General features: G+C 35.4%; 1 long non-coding RNA gene across 1 annotated transcript in view; it reads left to right on the top strand.

Moving 5' to 3' along the window:
• Nucleotides 1–4900: 4900 nt before the first annotated feature.
• Nucleotides 4901–18966, top strand: part of LOC127834559 (uncharacterized) — a 38670-nt gene continuing 24604 nt past the window's right edge. Inside the window, exons 1-12 of the long non-coding RNA XR_008027993.1 lie at nt 4901–5521; nt 6295–6354; nt 7409–7467; nt 7579–7659; nt 8136–8221; nt 9639–9820; nt 14686–14797; nt 15519–15572; nt 15937–15992; nt 16689–16758; nt 17472–17567; nt 18069–18207. This is a non-coding gene — a long non-coding RNA (uncharacterized LOC127834559). The remainder of the gene's footprint in view (nt 5522–6294; nt 6355–7408; nt 7468–7578; nt 7660–8135; nt 8222–9638; nt 9821–14685; nt 14798–15518; nt 15573–15936; nt 15993–16688; nt 16759–17471; nt 17568–18068; nt 18208–18966) is intronic.

The raw sequence follows: 18966 nt of genomic DNA, 5'->3' as shown, positions 1-18966 counted from the left end.
CTCTTCCGCGACACGTATAATACAAACATTGTGTTTTGATCATTTTCTATATAAGCTCCGTTCGTAACTATTCCATTTTACACGATATTCACATAATGTTTCGATTTGTGAATGAATATAGTTAGAGAACTCAAACCTATTGCATCTATTATACAACTCTTTCTCGCACAGATAAGGAATGTGTAGCGGGTATTAGGCTTTCCGTAGATAACACGAACTGACTTGAAATTTTCAGCAACAACATTAGCTGTTCGCTACGCGAACAACTAAAAATTATGCCTGGGCAAACTGTCCAGTCTAGTAACTTGACAATGCTAGCGATGATCAGACACTCTTGCAAAGTGTGTGTCATTATAGAATACTATCCTCTGATCGGGTAAAAACAGTGACTCAATATCGGTGATCTTGACCAATACCAGTGATATTGACTTGGTAATTACAGAGACTCAATACCGGTGATATCGACCGGGTAATTACAGTGACTCAATACCAGTGATATCGACCGGGTAATTACCGTAGCTCAATATCGGTGATATCGACCGGATAATTACAGTGACTCAATACCAGTGATATCGACCGGGTAATTACAGTGACGTAATACCGGTGATATCGACCGGGTAATTACAGTGACTCAATACCGGGGATATCGACCGGGTAATTACAGTGACTCAATACCGGTGATATCGACCGAGTAATTACTGTGACTTAATACCGGTGATATCGACCGGGTAATTACAGTGACTCAATACCGGTGATATCGACCGGCGCCGCGGCCAATTGTATACATCTGGATAACTCTTATGCAACGGATAACTTTTGGTTATCTTATCACGAAATTGAAGATAACCGAAAATTATCCGCTGGATAAAAGTTTTCCAGATTTATACAATTTGCTACAGGTAATTACAGTGATTTAATACCATTTATATCGACCAGGACATTACAGTGACTCAATACCTGTGATATTGACCGGGTAATTACAGTGACTGGAAATCGGTGATATTTACCGGGTATAAACATTGACTCAAGATATAAAATCGGATCTAGCAACAAGGGGAAATGTTGAGCCGAGGGGTCGCGCTGTCACGTAACTATTCGCACAGGTTACCCTTTTTTCGGTTGTGTAAGATTTCAATTTAAACAAATATATACTACTACTACTACTACAACTACTACTACTACTGCTACTGCTACTGCTACTGCTTCTGCTACTACTACTGCTGCTGCTACTGCTGCTGCTACTGCTACTGCTGCTGCTACTGCTGCTGCTGCTGCTCCTCCTTCTCCTCCTCCTCCTCCTTCTCCTCCTCCTCCTCCTCCTACTACTACTACTACTGATACTGCTACTACTACTACTACTACTACTACTGCTACTACTACTACTACTACTACTACTACTACTACTACTACTACTACTACTACTACTACTACTACTACTACTACTACTACTACTACTACTTCTACTACTACTACTACTACTACTACTACTACTACTATTACTATATTATTATTATTATTATTATTATTATTATTATTATTATTACAACATGTTTCAAATAATACCTTAAACATAGAAAGTAATGGAATTATGAAAACGACCACCCAGTTGTATTGCAAGTATAAGAACACAATATCTCTGGAATTCGTAATACACTGTACTATTCTTTTTGTGTAGCATTTGTGCTATGTTTCCTGGCCATCCTGATAGCGGTTGGCGTCGGCCTCATTCTTCATTTCAAAATTACTGATGTAATGTACTATTGTGAATGCAATTTTAATACAGAAATGCTCTGGGGCCATGTTGCACTTAAACATAAAACCCAGATAGCACTTGCAATTTTTGCCCCGATGGGTGTCCGATTTTCCTATTTTTGTAATTCAAACATTTTTCGTGGAGAACGGCTAGAAGAAAAAGTGGTTTCCTAAATATTAACAGCGCAAACATTAAGCCTGTTTGCTTTACCAGATAAGTTTATTGTCTACTAAATCGACTACTAGAACATATTTAAACCAAATGACCACAGTTGCGAGGCCATTGTTGTCACCAGTGACATAATTAATTTGAACGTGACTAACATGGCGCCTCCTTTTTAAGCAGTGTAAACCACATGAACCTCGGGTTATTACCAGTTTTGACCCCATCCTTTGTAAAGGGAACATCGTACACTGTTTAATTTTTAATATTAAACATAATGGAGCTCTGACTTCAGAGAACATATGTTTTCATTATGCAATATAAGTACACATTCTGACCACAGGGACAGACTTTAAACTATATTGATAAGGACCACAATAGAAAGTCATATAAACAATTTAAAACTTTTGAGTGTTGTGTTTTCAGATGCGAAGTTAAGCTGTATCAGACAAAAATTACTAATGCTGTATTAAACTTATAAATATGTCAGTCGTTCCAACAATGTGTGTGTGTGGGTGGGGTATGGGGGTGCATTGTGGGTGCGTGCCACGTGTTATCACAAACTTGTCAGGTACGAAAGCAAGAGTAAAAAGTTAAATGCAATGCACAGCCACTGTCCTTATATACAAGGTAACCATAGTGTGCTTTGTGTGTTCGTTTAAGATGTCACTTCAGTTATTGTTGTACTGTATAACAGTTTATATTACTGTATACTATAATACTTAGAACTATTACCATACTTATGCAATTTGCGAAGTGCTTCCACATTCGCATATATGTTTGTTTGTACGATTTCGTAAATTAATATCGTTATGCAGACGCTTTGATTTAATACTGTTTCTACTGTACTTTTAAAAATGATACTATTTTACTGAAGTTTACTGATTCTATGCTTAGATGTTAATTATAGGTTTTTATCATGTACTCGTGTATTAACCCAACATAACCTCTCATGTCATGATAATGATACCAAACATATTATCATCTTTTATCATTTGCCTATTTGCTCCTCTATTTTCTTTGCTTTGTAAGCTCTCATGGCCTCCACATGATAAATAATACAGAAAATAATCCGGCAACGAAAACGTCCATACAGAACAGCTAAGCAATTATATATTGAAGGGGCCTTTTCAAAGATTTTGGCATTTTTTTTAACTTATTCATTAAATGCTTTATATCGATAAATGTAAACATTGGATCGTAAAAGCTCCAGTAAAAAATCAAGAATAAAATTAAAAAAAGGAAAAGACCATCGCCCGGACCAGGTTTCGTACCAGTGTCCCCTGGAGTCCTGCCAGAATCCTGAAGTAAAAACGCTTTAGCCTACTGAGCTATTCCGCCGAGTACATATACTTGAAGTATTTTATACCTTATATAAGCAATCTTCGTAGTTTCACAAAATTTAACGACAAAAACAGAACTCTCCAAATTATTCAATCGTTTCGCGTTGCAACGCTTTATAATTTTTAGGTTTTAAAATCGTCAAAAGATGCATATAATGGCTATATTAGACCATGGTAAATGTTCAGTATTACTGTTTCCTCACAAATATCATAACTAAAACGATAATTTGCGAATCTGAAACAACTTTTTTCAATTTTGTCAATTTACCAAAGCGTGAAAAGATTCCTTTGATATGCACTAGTAACATTTCCGGCGTGTCAGGAATGAGGTTGTATTACGTTTACATAATTTAAAAACCTTTTTTTAAACAATATTGCACGTACACTAAAGTCATCCGACTATTGCGCTATAGACTGGTGAAAAACAGTTTGAAAATTTATCCCTACTACGTAAATACTTCAATTCCACCTCTATTCACAGATGCATCCATATGTATTACATAGATAAGAACTCTCGAAAAAATCAATGTTCATCCTTCAATAACACTAATGTGTGTTAATTTAAATAAAAACTAATAAAACAAATTCAGTTGCTTAACGAGAAACCAAAACGACTCGTTAAAGATTCATACTGTTTTCTTACAATTATCGCGGTAAAAGCTTGTTTGTTTTAAATATTTATTCAGAAGTTTTAGCCATTAACACATAAATAAACTAATACTTTTACAAAATTAATCATCTGCGTTGTGATGCTTTTTAAGATTACTTTACACCCACTTATGCGTCTTTAATAGTAAGAGGCTCGTAAGAATAACATATTACAACAATTCGTTTGTTTCATATGTTTGATAACACGCGTTTAACACGCTACAAGGATTTGGTAAGAACTCTTCCCACTTTCTCTTATTGTTTGCACTTGAATTTACCGCCCATCCGTCGCTTGATCTGTGAATACTTAAATTTCATTTAATGAACCAATAAACACTCATGAAACACAACAGTTTCAGTTCATTTGCTAAAGCTGGCACACGAAAGACATTCAATAGACTGATAGCCAGTAGGTAAGTACATGTAACAAACAGCGATCGTATTATTCCTTATCGAGTACATTATACAAAGAAATCAAATTATTTATCAGATGATACTAAACCACATTGAATCTGATGAATGTGATTAGCATACATTATGTACAATTCTGAAATGACCATATAAATACAAGGTTAAAGCTCATCAAAGTTGTATGTGATTCCCTGTTATATTTTCATGAAATATTCACGTGTATTTACAACATTAGAAATGCAAGATTTAATACAATTTGCAAACAACGAGATTATGTTAATGTTGTATGAAAGGCTATTGTTGTGGATACTGCATCATCGGTTTACACATATTGTCATCTCCTAGAGGTATATTTCCATGGCAAGCGACAAATAAATGTCAATCGCATACAGTAAAAATTCAAAAGACAAACAAATGGAGTACATGTTTTGAACCGGGGAATGCAAATCATATAATTATTTGTCAACCACATGAAACAATGCCACCTTTTCGGTTTGACCGCGAACGTGAGAAAATCGATATGATAACAGGACCCTTGTTAATTGATCGATTTTGACACTAAGCGTAGTCACCTCTTCGGGTAGGCATTTCCACGGAGACTCTGCGGATTAGTGGGAACACAGTGATTCGAGATGCAGTTAAGCCCAAGATAAGGTACATGTATATAAGGATTTTGTAAAATCCGGGACATTTGACAGATTTCCGGGACTGCGGGACACGTTCTTCATTTCCGGGACAATCACGGACAATCCGTGACGTATGGTATGTATGGCTTCCACCTACAACTTTGAAACCTCATATGTAGATGCACCTTGATGAGCTCTACATGTTACAATCATTTTGGGGTCACTAGGTCAAAGATCAAGGTCACTGTGACCTCTAAAATAAATAATAAAAAAATCTGACAAGCTTTCATTTATTCAAAACTGCACCCGTAGCCGAGCATGGCACACGTTATGGGGTGCTCTTGTTACATATTATTATTAATGAGAATGATTGTATCTATTGGAATATTTCCAGAGATGTAACTGACCTATGCAATTTGGTCCATCAGGTCAGTCCAGACACCGAGGCTGTCTTTTTAGAAGTGCTTCTTCGGTGTGAAGATTATAGAAAAGGTTTTTGGATACCAGAAGGACGTCTTCCTGCCATACAGAAAAGGATTAAAGGAGCCAACTCACTTCTACAGGACTACTGTCCTAAGGTTTTGTTTGTTAGGTTTCTGGTGTTCCAGAAGGTAATTGACTTCTTGAACATGTTTCTATGTTTTTCAGATCATTAAAAAAAATCTGTTTGTAAATCTTTCCCAAAACTTTTATTTAATGATCAATTATATTTTCAACTTTAAGATGTAATGATTTGCTGTTGTGACAAAATGGTTTCCTCTTTAAATAAATACACAACAAAGAAATATACAGAATGTGTTTCACAGTTAATAACGAGATATGACATGTGTCAGAAATTCTGAATTCTTGAATAATAAAAGATAGCAGAGACAGGGACTATTGTATTCAATAACTCCTTCTAAAAATGATTTTAATGTGAACATATCATTTATATTCTACCAGAGAAAAGTACAGTTTTGTTTTAATAGGAGTGTTTTCAATAATTTTTATGCAGTTATTTGAATTGCATGAATACTTATCTGGAACACTTTCTATAGCAACAAAAAGTCATTATGTTTGTTAATTTCAATTGACATTTTTTGGTATTTTTCTAAACATGAAAATAAATCAAATGCTTGCATGTATATTCAATTAGACAAGGAACATGTTCACCCTGGATGACCTTCATCTTAATGCCAGTGGTGCTCGTGGCTGTTTAGAGACTGTCCTCGATATCATGCAGCCAGTGCCTGATGTCAAGGTCAAGGTCACTGTGACCTCTAAAAAAAATCAAAAAAATCTGACAAGCTCTCGCAGCCGAGCGTGGCACCTGTTATGCGTTTCACTTGTATAAAGAATGTGTCTTTTGCAGGTGGTGGTTGTCTGCGAGGAAAGAAAACGTCAACGAACACCAATTTTAGGCCAGAAGGAGGTATGCAGTTTACTGAGACTAATGTTTAACTTCTCAATATGACAGTTTTCATTTAAACCTTCTTTTATTCAACCCTTCTTTTGAATGTTATATGGAATTATTTATATGTTCCCTACCACCGAAGGAGACTATATGTTAAACTCTCCATTTGCCCTGTATGTCATTCTGAAAACTTTTGGATCCTGCAATAAATCAACAATTATTTAATGCCAGCTTCATTCAATCTTGGTTGTGGACGGAGGGCCACATTATAAATGTGTTCTTTATTAGCAGTAGTTAAAGCTTTCCGCAAAAGCATGTATATAATTGTTCATGTTGAATTTAAGTTCCAGAAATCTAAGACTGTTCATGAAAGGTCAAGTTTCGGTGTTAAGGAAGTGACATGTTACTTGTAGTGGTGAGAGCAAGGCCATATATTTTCTGATGAAATTGTTTTAAGCAAAAACATAGTTATCCAATTCTAAATTGTGCATGGCCATCTTGTTACGCCTGTTAATAGTTGCTGTTGTTGTTGTGTTCATTGTTAAGTGTTGTTTTTCGATGAGTTTTAAAGTCTAATAAACCTTTTTATGTGTGATGTTAATTATTTTTTCCAAAAAAAATCTAAAATGGGTTTCATATTCTTATTGTGTTTGCAAATTTATCTATAAGTGGTAAAAAATACGAACTGATTAAGGTGATTTTTCTTTTAAAATAATTAAATGTATTCAGCAAAATGTTCCAGCAAAATGATGACACCTTTTTAATATTGATAAAATCAATACTTATTTTAAGTTCTTTAATTATTCATAGTTTGCCAGTCCATATAATTAACTGAATACTTGAAGTACATTTGTTCTTGTTTTACAAGATTCATGAAATTCAGCCCCTTACAGAGATTTAGGTGTTAGCATAGGAAGACAAATCTGCTGTTGGTTGGGTTTGTGATTCTTCTGTGATAATGATAGAGGAATAAATCACTGTTGTAGCAAAATCATACAACTTGGCAATATATATGTGTGTATATCTTCCATAATTCAGATGTCCTACAGTACGAAGGATTGTATATTTTTAGAACTTGCCCGGACAGTTGCAGTGGAAGTGAAGGCTTCAAATATCTGTGGAACATACCTGGTGAGAAAGCATGATTGAGATATAATCATTGTCTGCAATGAAAAAATATATTTACTGTCATCATTATAAATAATGTTGGTTACCAAGTATGTTAAATTAATATTTTGGCAGAAGAAGAGGAAAGAAGTTGCACGATCCTGCAGACAAAAGAACCCACTTGCATGTTGTCCTTTGTTGATGAAGCTGTAAAAGGTAAGAAATGTAACTTATTAGTGTACCTTGCATAATTATGCTTCTTAGGATAGATAGCATCCATGGTCTGTTAATTATTTTCTTATTTTCTGAATAAAATACTTTTAATTTAGTGGGTCGATAAAAATATAAAATACCCAGAGCACTAAGCACTGACACTTGCATTATAATATAAGAAATGGCAAAAATAGTTTGGACCTTCTTTCATAACAGATATCTCCCTGTCAGTTCACAAACATTTTTTGATGTGAGGATACTGTCAGGTTGTTGTTTTTAAATTCATAATTATTGATTAATTGATAAGAAAATATTGAAATGGTGTTCACTGTAATTTGAACTAACTTGCTTACAGTACATGTTTTCTTATCTAAACTAATCTCAAATTTCTTGTTTATTTGGTATTTATTTTCCCTGCTTAAAATATAAAAAAAAATATTAAATATATTTTTGTGTTTCACAAAGTTTTATATTTAAAGGAGGCACACATTGGGTGTCCAGAATGCAGGGTTGTTTGCTCCAACGAAGATGCTTTGCTCAGCAACTTCTGCATTCGCCACATCTAGTAATTAGAGACTGGAAAAGAGAGTAAAATTAAGCTAAGAGCTTCACCTACAGTATTACTTTAAATCACTAACTTGCGTATGCTTGACAAGCTTTTTAAGTACAAATGAAGAAACAAAAAAAAGGAGGTCTTGATATGCACTTTCCAATATGATGCTTTCTGTATCTTCTAGCAACTAATGACACAATACTCAACTTGATAGTTCTAGCCCTATATAACTGGTATGTCCATTTTAGTTAATCTTGCTATTTTAATTACACCTATTTGTTTTAGCTAGATTGCATGAAATGCCCTCATGTCCGTTCCCTGGGTAGGATCAGTACTAGGTGTCTTTGGGGAAGATCTTAAGAATTCTCCCACAGTGGGCATCCAACCAGTGACCTCCTGTTTGCTAGGCAGATACCATATCCACATCACCATGAAAACCTTAAATCGAGCTAATACGTGAAACGGCCTCAAGTCCGTTTCCTGGGTAGGATCATTAACCCTTTCAGTGCGGGAACCGAATTTTAAAGGCCTTTGCAAACAGTTTGGATCCAGATGAGACGCCACAGAATGTGGCGTCTCATCAGGATCCAAACTGTTTGCTATTCGGATAGTATTCTTTGAAAAAAAATCGAAGAAAATGCTAATTTTAGAAATTCAGCAGACGACATTTTGCAGACGACAAATTTCCCAGCATGCAAAGAGGTGTCTTTTGGGGAGATTTTAAGCATGCTTCCACAGTTGGGATCCAACCAGTGACCTAGTGTTTGCTAGGCAGATACCATATCCACTACACTATGGCAACCTTAAATCTTGCTAATATGTGATAAATTAAGTGTTTCATCGAAATTTGAGAAACACAACAAGGATTATTTTCAGAATAGTCTTACCCCCTGTTAGATACAATGTAGCTTATTAAATTAGAAACCCTGGTTTGCAGGAGAATATTTTGCAGAACATAGTATGTTAAAAATATATATCCAAACTTAGTCATTACTGTTAGTATAATGAGCACCTCTATTTCTGAATATTTTGATTGGATGTTTATGGGCATTTATGTTTGTTGGACATTTGTTTATCATATTTCAAATTTGTAACCAAATGCAGTGACAAGATCTTTAATGGAAATAAAGAAATTTTGAGTCAACATTTGTTATCTGTCAAGAGAAACAGTTTGAAGTGTATAAAGTAAGCCTTATTTATAAATTTATTGTGTGACCAGATATGGATATTACTTATTTTCACTTAACTGAGCAATGCAACAATGTTTTATATATATAACATTAAGGAATGCTTTAATGGGTATATTACCAAATCCGCACAGCTAGCTAGGATGATATTAACCTGATACAGAGATTAAAGATTTCTAAGAATTTTAAGGCTTGCCTTTTATACTTGAAATGATAAATCATTAACATGTTTTGTTCTGTAGGAACATTCGAACATTTCCCACCCACCATGTGGATGAAGATGTTTGGACTGATGATTCTGGGGCATATGTGTGGACAATGTGGTCTTCATTACAGCATGATGCAGCTGCGTATTCAACAATATGTCAACCTGCCCTAGCGGATGTTGATGCTCTCAAATGATGTTGAGAAAAACCCAGGACCGGTACTTTATGACAAAATATATATTATTAATTGAATAACCATATATATTTATTTTAATCTTTAAGTGATTTTTTCTTACATTTTCTGTATCCTTTGTTATTGAGAACCAATTTTATCATATGTTGGTGATTGAAACCCTAGACCTGTAAGTGCTTCTTAATATTTGCATCAAATCATGTTAAGTATTTTAAATAACTGTTTTGTTCAGTTTAGAGACAATTGAACTTCCTCAATAATAAGTACACTGGTAGCATCAAGTTTTTATTGATGATTTCTACTTTCTGTTGAATTATTATCCTCTCCAAAGGCAGAGAGATATAGTTTTGGCGTTTTCCATCGGTCAGTCTGTCAGTCCATCTGTCTGTCCGTCAAAAACGTTTTAGGGCTATACCTCAGAAACTATATAAGATTTCAACATTAAAAAATGTGTGTATGCTATATTCATACAATATAGCAAATTTTACTTTTTTCTTTCTTTTTAGTTTAGTAATTAACATAAAAACAGAACAGTAACATACTTTATTACATTAACAGAGGCTCCGATTAGATGTGTATCTGCGTAAAATACTAATAGAAAATATAAATCTATAGATAAATTAAACAAAAATAGAGTAAAACAAATCATGGTGAAATCCACAATACACATCAAGAGCTATTAGTAGGCTTATCTCCATTGACTTGTTTCACAATAAGTCTCTATTTTGCCTTGCCTTTCCATTAACATTTTTAAACAAAAATAACATTTGTTGAAAACTTAGTCAATGATAATAACTCAAGTTTAAAATGTGGACACTGTAAGTTAATTTACTTTGGCTTCCACATCTGCACTTACAAAATTTGCTTGTTATCCCCCGCCATAGGCGGAGGGATATATGGTTTTGGCATTATCCATCCATCCATCCGTCTTTCCGTCCGTCCGGCACTTTTGTGTCCGGAGCCATATCTTGGAAGTACTTTGGCAGATTTCATTGAAACTTGGTATGAGTATATATATGGATAGGAGGACGATGCACGCCAAATGGCATTGTACACCATCTGTTAATAACGGAGTTATGGCCCTTTGTATCTTGAAAACAATGCTTTTTAATATAAGATTAGAGCTTTATCTCCATTAACACATGAGCCAGAGCCATGAAACTTGCCATAGTTGTTCACAATTATGTGGGGGTGCTTCACATTAAACACCCATAATCCCAGGGGCTAAGGTCAAGGTCACACATTGAGGTAGTAGGTCAAAAATTTGATGAATTATTCATTATTTAGTCATTCCTTTACTATGCCATGAAACTTGCACTGGGGGTGCTTCGCATTCTACACCTATTATCCTAGGGGCTAAGGTCAAGGTCACATATTGAGGTCAAAGGTCACAAACTTGATGAATTATTAATCAATTTAGTCATTTCTTTACTATACCTTTTCTTTTAGTTCTACACTCATCCATAAAGGCCCGGTCAGATCGACTAACGAATATGTAACAGCGAGAAAACTGACAAAATATGCAGATTTTGGTTATCCGATGATAAAATTTACATGCTCTGCCGCTTAAGACTCTTGCAATTGGTGTGTGAAGTGTAGGAAACACACAATGACGGCACAAGTATTGGTGATGTAACGGGAAAAAACGTACGTTTAACGGATTTGAAGCGGATAATTAACGGTCGGCTAACGGATATTACCGCGTGAGTAAGGGACTGGATAAAACGGCAGTGTAACTCATTAGTACTGGACAAAACATTCTCCCAACGTGAAAGAAACGGAAAGTACTGAACACCAACGTACAAAAAACGGCCAATCAACTGAAAGTGGATAAAACACACAAGTCTCTTCATAATGTTTGATCATATAATATACATACACATAAAAATGTATATTCAAGCATACATACATACAGATGTACATACATATGTACGTATGTACGAACCAGACACAAGATGCCGCAGCGCAATTGCTAGCTTCATCCCTGGTTCAATTGGAAGTCTGTATTTGTTGCGCTGTTTCGTTATCCTTGGGCCCACTCGTGCGAGAATCTCATCAAACATCTCAGGTGGCATTCTCAGGAAGTTGATGAATGCGCATTGGTCCTCTCGTCGTAGTTCGGCCATAAGTTGGTCATACAGACTGAACTGACATCTCTGGGCCTAGCCAAGCCCTGATCCTCCATCTGTGCTGCTTCCGTGTCCTTGCTCTCGTTTGAGCAAAACGATGCATAGCCAGATTAGCATCCAAAAGGCCAATCTGGGCTTGCACGAGGGTGGCTTGACACTATAATTTAATGTAAGCTCGACACTCCATTGTACATGGACACCTTCTCACAAGGCGTACCAAAATGAAATGATACTTCTACCCACAGACTTATTATGGTTAAATTTATGTCCATACTTTTGTTCTGCCACACTTCTCGCACTTTTGTATACGTAAGCTGTCTGTTATTATCTGTTGAACAAGCATTAGGTTTCCAGAACGGTGCGGTTTATCCGTTGCAAGTCTGTTATTAGTCTGGTAGTTGTCTAATGGTTGACCAGGACAACCGGACATAAACCGGATACGTACAGGAGGTGTAATGCACGAGTTCTGAACAAATCGTAAACTAAGGTATGAAGACCGCACATCAAACGGAAGTCTCTGTCCATTCTATCCGGTAGAAAATTTTGAACATGCTCAAACTTCCCAACGGACGGAACGGATGTAACCGGATATCATCAAACAAGGAGTGGATTCACCGGATATGAAACGGACATTAAACAGGCACAAACGGATAAAATGATTTTGTGTCCGTTTCTTGTCCGTTACCTCGGTGTGACCGGGCCTTAAATAAAATTTATTTGGCGGGGGATATCAATTCAACAAATTTGCTTGTTATAAGAGTGTTCATGCAAATGGACATCCTGCAAGAAAGACTTCCACTCCATAGGACAGCTAGATGAACATATCATCTTTCATGTGGCTCAAGAAAAGTGCTGCAGATGGGGAGATTGTATCAAAGTTCTGAGTTATAATTGTCTTAAAATACACGCACTTAAACATCTCTATGATGTAAGTTGAGTACTGTGTACGAACTGGTGTTAGTTCATTTTCTGCATATCTTTATTTCAAAGTCATCTCTAGTCTTTATGGTCAAATACATATTGTCTGCCAAGTTTGTGTGCCTCATTACTACCGTTCATCATTTGCTTGTATCAAGAGTTAATTTTTTTTTACACTTATTTGTTTTGTTACAAACCAATGAAAGACTTCAATGGCCATGTCTTATACACTTGTATAACAACATATGGATACTTAAAAAAATTTAGTTGGAGAAAATTATGTATGTATGTAAACAAGACAAATTTCCTTAAAATCATCGGTCTTGTTTTGTCTGCCATTATAAGGACCAGAACATATTTTGGACATTCGAGGATTGGCTTGCTGTGTTAGAGGATCATCAGGTAAAGGAAGAAACCACAAATCTGTTTTTATGCATTTAGTATGTAAATTTTACTGTTCAGTTAGAACAACACAGTTTAGCTTCATTCTCTGTTTTTGAGCCGCCGCATCTACTGATGTTCGAGGCATATAGAAATTGGCCTGTCTGTTGGTACGTCTCCTACTGTGTAAGGCTATTACAAAATGACATGTTTCCTATAACGTCAATAACACAATCCTACAGAGCTTTGATCCTCTCTTTAATGTTGTCTTTGAACACTATAAACACATCCCTTACCTCATTTTGACCTGATGTGTCTAAAAAATCTAATTACTGCAAATCATAGACAGACAGACAGACAGACATACAGACAGACAGACAGACAGACAGACAGACACAAAACATTACAATATAAAACACAAAGTTGAAACTAAAGGTAATTGTAATTATTTGTTTGCTTTCTTTTATTTCAGAATGTTGAATGTTATTTAGATATCTGTTATATCACAACTACTGTTATATATCTTATTCTTTAGCTGTCGAAATAATCCATACCTATGATCCTTTTTATAACAACATCATTAAATCAATGTTATTTTGTTATATGCATTCCATGGGAACTGATTCCCTGAGTTCCGGATTTATATTACTGTCACTTCATCTGCTAGGCAACTTACTTCTGCAACATGGCTAACAGTGTATGCTACAACCTGGACTTAGGGCAGTATTATGCAGGCTCTCTGATCACTGAGCTGTGGAAAAAAAAAAGAAGTTTATACCAGTAGCAAGACTTATTTTCATAAAAATTAGAATATTGTTGCAGGTATAAAAAAAATCTTGTAAATGTAAGAGTGTTATCGGTTTGCTGTGCATCTCTGAATGAGAGGTTCAGGCCAGGATTGGAAATCTCACATCCCCAGTCATGGACCATAGAGAGTGTTCCTCACACAAAGCAGTTTGTTTGCACTTAATTTGGTGTCTATGTAATTCAGGTAGGGTGTGTTGAAACAAATACTAATGAGCACCATCAAAGTACTTGTGGTGAGCATTTACACCGTAAACACCTCATATTTATGTAAATAGGTACCAGTTAAAATGTAGATATTACTTTTAAAAATTTAAGAGTAGTCCATAACAGTTTAAAAAAATCTAATTACTGCAAATCATAGCCACCATATTTAGCATGGACTCAACATTTTTGCAAACACCGAGTACCTGTGACAGTGAAAATTTTGGGAAAATGGAACCACAGCATCTAAAAACCTCACTTATATAAATATGAGTATGTAATATACATGATAATGTAGGTATACACGGGAAAGATTTTTACAAATGCTTAGTTTGATTTTACATGGACCATTCAAATGGACCATGTATATTGAAATTTGTTGGTCTTTTTGTTTATAGTTATGTTATAAAGAAAGCTGGAGTAATGCTAAATTGTGAAAATAAATTTCCTTCAGTTTGTGGAGAACTACTTGGCAGGGAAGTCCCTGCAATTTTCTTGGACAAGGAATGATGTGGAGGAAAAGAGAAATCAGATTGCACAGTCATCGACTGCTTTCAGCCGCGAAGGTTTTAGGAGAATTTTTTTAAGCTTAGGTTGTTTATTTTTTAAGCTTAGGTTGTTTTTATGCCCCCGGTAGGGTGGCATATAGCAGTTGAACTGTCCGTCAGTCCGTCAGTCTGTCAGTCTGTCCTTCCGAAAACTTTATTGGCCATAACTTTTGCAATATTGAAGATATCAACTTGATATTTGGCATGCATGCATATCTCATGAAGCTGCACCTTATGAGTGGTGAAAATTCAAGGCCAAGGTCAATTTAAAGGTCAAAAGTAAAGAAATACAATCAAAGGGAAGTAATAAGCTTTAAAAGGGAGATAATTTCAAACCTTCCAAATGATATATTGAAATTTTATTTCAAAGTGGCGCAATAGGGGTCATTGTGTTTCTGACAAACACATCTTTTGTTTGTTTTAAAAAAAGAAGCTGAATGAAGGATAGTAATAAGCTTTTAAAAATGATGAGTGTTTCATAACAAGTTTGAGATGTGAACAAACCACAATGTGCATATCTAAACATTCGATTTTGTAAAAAATAAATAAAGAAAGGGAACAATTATTTTATTATATAATTACTCAACTAAAGAATAGCTTTACTTGCCCAACTAAATCAAACAGGTTTCAAACACTAAAACTGGTCAACAAAGGTTACATAAAAAGCACATTATTTTGGTATGTGTTGTCTTACTTTTGTGTTAAAATGTCATTTAAAAAAAACATGTGTCCATTGTAGAGGCTGTCTGGTTCCAGGATTGAACCCATTGCAGATTTCAGGAGAATGCATCAGGTATACCATAATTCTTGTTAGTATTCCATTGAGATCTGTTATTGAAAATTTGAACATTCCAAAAGATAAAACATGTTGTCTTTATTTTTTTAATGAAAGGTTTAGATAGTTCACATTTGTATTGTTTGGGTCATTAGACCTTCACTCCTTAAAAGTCTTTTAGGGTCTTTTCCTTTTGTATTCTCTTAAAGACAATTTTTTCTTGTTCAATATTCAATATATATTTTTTTAAATACAGAAAATAAGAGAATTGTGGATAGAGATTTGAATTGTAAATTGTAAGAATTGGTCAACTTTCACCTATTGATGACAGTGGTTATCAGAAAGAACAAATAAATGGAAATTATGTTACTTTTTTCTATAGATGTTCAACAACTGCAAGAAGGTGGTGGTAAACCTTGCAGAGAAGAGCTGAAAAATGTAAGGCAAATTCTGCTTATCAGTTCAGTTTGTGGACAATACAAGATCTAGTCTTGATCTTCAAATGGTCTTCAAAACAGAAGAATATTGTTGCAAAATGCAGTTCTTGATTTCTAAAAACAAATTATTTTAGCTATCTTAAACAATTTAAGCTATTTAAGTTCCATTTGATGTTAACAACTTTTTTTGCAAGCATTAAGTTGTCGCTTTGTTGGTTAGTCTACCAGAACATTACTCAAAGACAATAACAGATGTCAACTTTTGAAACTACAATAATCCCAAAAGAAAAATTAGATTAATAGAGAAGGAATTGCATAAGAACCACTACTCTTGACTTTTTTTTCACTTTGATTATATTGAATACTTTGCAAACAAAAACAGTTGAAGTTTTCATGCCCCTGGTAGGGTGGCATATAGCAGTTGAACTGTCCTTCTGTCAGTCTGTATTTCCGTCCTAAAACATTAACATTTCCCATAACTTTTGCAATATTGAAGATAGCAACTTGATATTTGGGATGCATGTGTATCTCATGAAGCTTCACATTTTGAGTGGTGAAAGGCTAAGGTCATCCTTCAAAGTCAAAGGTCAAATATATGGCGCAGTGGAGGGCATTGTGTTTCTGACAAACACATGTCTTGTTTTTCTATAATAACCGTTTTCTGGAGTTTTTTATGCATGGATTTCACATCCCCCAGATGACAACCAGCACTCCCACAACAACCATCATGCCAACCACCGTTTCACAGACTGACATCTTCACAGAAGGTAAAGAAATGTTTTATTTTATATGTGTTTTGCTCTAAGAAAACCTGGCTTAAGCCATGTGCGTAAAGTGTCGTACATGATTAGCCTGTGCAGTCTTCAAAAAGTCTATGAAAGCCTAATGTGTTGTCCATTATAAGCCTCTATGGACACTTTATGCACATGCATTAAGCCCTGTTTTCACAGTGTGAGGCTCATATTTATGTGAAGTACTTACTGAAATGCTAAACTTTACGATCATCTTCTCTAAATATGACTCAACCAAACCAGTGTTTAAAGTTGCCAAGATTGGTCAGTTAAGTAATATTTTGTTCATTGATAAATTCTTAAAATACATTGATCATGGAGAAGAATATTTTTGTGTGAGTTACCTCATACAAAGATGTTCATGTTTAGCCTCAAGTCCCCAAAGTTTTTTTTAAGATCTCATTCCGATCTTAACCAATTTTAATATTTAAAGGAATGCTTTTAACATACAGGGCAGGTAGCTGAAAACCAAACCCATCATGCTAACAGTTTTGGTACAATACTTCCTGGTATATTATCCCATGCTTCTGCAAGGTTATACACTAACAGTACCCATGTATGGGCATTCAGTACGGCATGTAAATAAGACATAAGGAGTTTTCTAAGAATATCTATGGACCAAGCACAAAATCAAGGGGCTATAGGGTTGTGGAATCCTGCTGATTGACATCTCTGTGTTTCCATTCCAGAAGAGGCCACGCTCCCTATTCAGCAGCAACTGCTCCCTCAGCAAGGCTCGGTGGTGAAAGGAGCCGGGTAGGTCCACAGGGTCATACCCACCCAAGGTCAGTGATACAGCTGCATTGAGTACATTTTACATACGTGAAATACGTGTAATTAATGTTTTTTGGAATCTTTGTCAGTGGAGTGTTATATTTGAGTCTTAAAGTTGCATTATATGAATCATTTTTCCAAACATTCCGTTATTAGATAGATGTTTAAAAAAGAAAGAGTTCCTTACTGAAATATAATAAGCCTTTAACATTTTGTTCATTGAGGATTTTTTCAATGATCCTTGCTCAGGGGCGTAATGCATGTGTGTAAAGTGTGTAGTCCGCACAGGCTAATCAGGGATGACACTCTCTGCTTTTATGGTATTTTTCATTTAAAGGAAGACTGCACATAAAAATCGGGGAATGCACTTTATGCACATGCATTTAACCTGCTTTTCCAATAGCAAGGCTTAAATTTTATGTGTTCACATCTGATAGGGAGTTAAATAATTATTAAAGGGTAATTGTATGGATGTCACTGTAACACTAGCTGTGCCCTCCTTGTTTCCATAGAGACCCTAAGTGTTGAGTCTGTGAGTGACCCCTCTATGGGCCAGTCAGATTCTGGCTTCATCGAGCCCCAACAGTCAAACTCCCGAGAGACAACCGTAACCTCCATCCAGCAATCCGCTAAGAGGATGAGAGATGAGAGGTGGGTAGTCAGCGATTTTGTAGCCAAATTGAGTTAAGTTCAGGTACCAGCCCGTTCGGGAAAATTTGTGCGAAAACCCCAGACATTGGGAAAATTCACGTAGTGAAGTTTTCACATTAGGAAATTGATGTATTTCATATTTTGCTCCCAATTACTTGAAAAGTGATAATTTTGTGTTTTTAAGTTATCAATATTATATTATTTTGAGTTCAAGGCATTCAAATGTTGAATTTTATTTCTAAAAAAATTAGAAACCTTCAATTGAGAATTTTTGGACAGCAATTGGGAAATTTGTAGTTTTTCCCTATTGGGAAAGTGCTGTTTTCAGGAACCTTTCAAAGAACGAAAAAATCACTGGTGTTGGCTTATCAAAGGACTCAAAGAAAATAATAAAGCAGTAGATTTTAATATCAAATGATAGTACAGATGGATGATTTTTAGCTCACCTGTCACGAAGTGACATGGTGAGCTTATGTGACCGTGTGATGTCTGGTGTCCTTTGTGCGTGCCTGTGTGTGTGCGTCCATCAACAATTTATTTGTGTAGACAGTAGAGGTCACAGTTTATATCCAATCTTTATGAAATTTGGTCAGAATGTTTATCTTGATGAAATCTGGGTTGGGATTGTATTTGGGTCATCTGGGGTCAAAAACTAGGTCACTAGGTCAAAAACTAGGTCACTAGGTTAAATAATAGAAAAACCTTGTGTAGACGATAGAGGTCGCAGTTTTCATCCAATCTTTATGAAATTTGGTCAGA

This window comes from Dreissena polymorpha, chromosome 6 (assembly GCF_020536995.1).
Source record: "Dreissena polymorpha isolate Duluth1 chromosome 6, UMN_Dpol_1.0, whole genome shotgun sequence".
NCBI lineage: Eukaryota > Metazoa > Mollusca > Bivalvia > Myida > Dreissenidae > Dreissena > Dreissena polymorpha.
This window is presented reverse-complemented; position numbering and strand designations above follow the sequence as displayed.